This window comes from Dinoponera quadriceps, unplaced genomic scaffold (genome assembly GCF_001313825.1).
Source record: "Dinoponera quadriceps isolate SergipeBrazil2010 unplaced genomic scaffold, ASM131382v1 scaffold296, whole genome shotgun sequence".
NCBI lineage: Eukaryota > Metazoa > Arthropoda > Insecta > Hymenoptera > Formicidae > Dinoponera > Dinoponera quadriceps.
In genome coordinates, this window is record NW_014554411.1 from 1,899 (window position 1) to 5,774 (window position 3,876).

The following is a 3,876-nucleotide window of genomic DNA, read 5'->3' on the forward strand; positions in this document are numbered from 1 at the left end:
CCCTCGAAAATGCGACAACGATGATTTGGAACAACTATTCGCCGAGAATTCGCAAAACAACAAACGCAAAAGGAGCTTGCGGAGCAATTGGGAATAACGCAGTAAACTATATCCAAACGCCTGCATGAAATATATAAGTTCTAAAAAGAAGAAAACGGATTCCGTATGAACTCACTAAAGCTAACAAAAATCAACGAGTGGCAGCATGTCTTTCTCTTCTCAGTAAGCAGCATTGAAAGTCTTTCTTGTGGAAAATTGTTGCAGGCGATGAAAAATGGATACTCGATGACAATCCGAAATCCAAAAAGTTATGGGTAAATCTAGGCAAACCGTCAACATCGGTCGCAAAGCCCAATCGCTTTGGAAAGAAGATTCCGCTCTTCATTTGGTGGAATATCAAGGGCGTGCTCTATGAGCTGTTGGAACAAGGTAAAACAGTTACTGCGGACTGCTACCAACGCCAATTAATCCACTTAAATCAAGTTTTATTACAGAAACACTTGTATACTGGCAAAGGAGAACGTTCTGTGAAACAGTTATATGACATCGCCAGACCACACATAGACAAAAGATACCATAATGAATCTTAGCTGGGGCGTCTTGCAGCACCCGGCGTATTCACTAAGCATTGCTCCATCCGATTATTACTTGTTCCGGTCGATGCAATCCACCTTGTCCGATACTCACTTCCAATCAGTGAACGAGATCTGAAAATGCCTTGTCGATTTTATCGTGTCAAAAAACACAGCATTTTTCCGATATGGAATTCATCAGCTGCCTGAAAGACGGCTTAAAGTTATAGAAAGCAACAGCGAATACTTTGATTGAAAAATTTGTTTTATTTTCTTTTAAAACAAATCACGAATTTAGCTAAAAATTTTGGAAAATTCATTTGTATATCTAATTAAGTTCGTAGTTAATTCTACTTCATAAGCATGAATTTAAACCATAAGTTATCACAACACGACATAAAATATCTTTCCTTCATCATTTTGAAATATTTTTTTAACCAAACCAAATATGAAAATATTGTGATATTCTTTACAAAATGTTATTAAGTCAAATCCAGAAACGATGAATTATATTACAAATTTTTATCCAACTCAACAAGAGGCAAGGTCCATTGAAATTTGAAGGAATTGAATATGAGAAGAGAAAGAAATCTTCACAGAAAGAAATATGATCTAAACATTTCTCACTTCCGTTATCTTCGTAAAGTAAGTCCTTTTTTTAACTTGAAACAATATGATAAACCTAGTTGTTCTTTAATTCACAAAGTTTTCGAAACATTTTTCCTCTATGTGTTACAGTTAGCCTCTCCTTTTTTATCTTTGTGCTTACCTTCAAATCGAATTGAAGAAAGATTTATAAGCGGCGCAGATTGTTCAAGAACTGTGCCGTATTGAATAAAGTTGTCCCTTTGGCTTCATTCTTTCATTCGGAAAAGTCCTTAACACTAAACCTACCATGCGCGGTCAAATGACCGTTTTTGAAATTTCGTTTAGAATTTCTCGTATACAACGTTACTGTATTACCATGTAGCTTATTGAAATTTCCTATAATATACATACAACCCATTTTTCAATATTCACAACTTTCTTTATTGTTTACTTTCCGAAAAAAATTTATAGCATGTCTAGTCTACCACGAACGGTTATTTGACCATTTGAAAAATTCATGTTATTTACGACTATATTCTTTGGAAAGCGCGATTGGAACAAATGCATAGCGCGATTGGAACAAATGCATAGCGTTCTTTTTACGACAGTACGGTCTTGCGATCCGAATAGAGAGCATCAAAATTTCACAGTGTATAATAGAAATTATTACGTGGTATAAGTGATAGTTTCGACAAAGTCAACAGAGCCAACAATATTTTGTGGTATGATTTACAATTGTTTTTTTTTATTTCTGGTCTCAATGTTTTTGCCCCGTTTGATTTATATTTTTATATTTTAGTTTTTACTTTATCATTTGTATATTCATCCCCAAAAATCTCAAGACATTCGAGGAATATCAATTTATTAGACAAAATAAATAATATCGACGAGGATTGTTCGGAAGATGACCAAGAAGTTTCCGATATTGATAATGATACAGTAGAAAATAATTGTGACTTATTTGACAGTGATACGGACGAAGAGAATATTTTGAATATACGAAGAGGACAAAAAAGAAAGAGATTTATAGTTAGTTCCGAAAGTAAAAATGAGGAAGAGATTGAAACTGCTATGGACGGAACTGTTTAGCACAAAATAAAAGAAGGGTCTAATTGCGGAAGAGCACCGATTTATAATATTTTCAAGGAAATATCAGGACCGACAGGATACGCTAAACAAAATATTATAAAGGGCAGAGCNACAAAAAAGAAAGAGATTTATAGTTAGTTCCGAAAGTAAAAATGAGGAAGAGATTGAAACTGCTATGGACGGAACTGTTTGGCAAAAAATAAAAGAAGGGTCTAATCGCGGAAGAGCACCGATTTATTATATTTTCAAGGAAATATCAGGACCGACAGGATACGCTAAACGAAATATTATAAAGGGCAGAGTTGAGTCAGCATTTTCCTTGATTATTGATCATAACATGATTGAACATGTAAGAAAATATATGGAATTAGAGGCATTTCGAGTGTTGAAAACGAAATGGAATTTATCTATTGTAAAATTATATGCATTTATTTGACTTCTATATGCACGTGGCGCATATGAGGCTAAAAATATGGATGTATCATATTTATGGAACACGAAATGGGGTCCGTCATTTTTCTCGACAACTATGAGCCGAAATGACTTCACAGAAATCATGAGATTTATTCGGTTTGACAACAAAAATCAACGAAGCCAACGCTTACAAAACGATAAGTTCGCTTTGATCTCTGAAGTTTGGTACAAATTTATCGAAAACAGTCAAAACTGTTATAAACCAGGAGCATATCTTGCTATAGATGAACAATTGTTTCCTACAAAAGCACGTTGTAGATTTACTCAATACATGCCCAACAAACCGGACAAATTTGGCATAAAATTCTGGTTAGCTTCCGATGTAAGTAGTAAGTATATATAGTAAACGGCTTTCCATATTTGGGAAAAGATGAAGGGAGAGAATCATCGGTCCCATTTGGGGAGTTTGTAACTTTGAAATTAGCAGAACCATATACGGGCCATGGGAGAAATATAACAGCTGACAATTTTTCTACAAGCGCGTCATTAGCGAGTAAACTTCTGGAAAAAAACTACGCTTGTTGGAACTATCCGCAGAAATAAAAGAGAGCTACCAAAATTAGCAAGATAGGCAAAGGATAGTATGACACGCTTCTCAACAATATTATACAAATCGAATGATTTTATTCTTTCAATTTATAAAGCTAAACCCAATAAAAAAGTATTGATACTTAGTTCAATGCATTCATCCGTTGAAATTGAAAAAAGTGACACCCGTATACCAGAGACAATTAGATTTTACAATAGCACAAAATTCGGTGTAGATGTAACCGATCAAATGGCCAGAAAATATAGTATAAAATCTAAATGTCAAAGATGGCCTTTATAGGTATTTTTCAATATCTTAGATTTAGCCGGGATAAATGCTTGGATTTTATATAAAGAAACGACGGGTGAAGAAATATAGAGGCAAGAATTTTTATTTCAATTGGCAGAAGAGCTTGAGACCGAATATCAGAAGGAGAGACAGCTAAGCAAAGAATGTTCATCAAAAACAATAATAAACACAACTACAGATTCTTCTGGACGGAAATCTTGTCAAATAAGATATTGTAAAGTCAATAAGACTAACAAAATTTGTATAAAATGTAAAAAATACGTATGTGGAAAATGTGCAATACAAAATGCTGTAATTTGTAAAAAATGTGCTGAA

General features: G+C 34.1%; 1 pseudogene; it reads left to right on the top strand.

Annotated features, from left to right (window-relative positions):
* The first annotated feature begins 264 nt into the window (after positions 1-264).
* LOC106748227 lies at positions 265-3,223 on the top strand (annotated as a pseudogene).
* Positions 3,224-3,876: the final 653 nt, after the last annotated feature.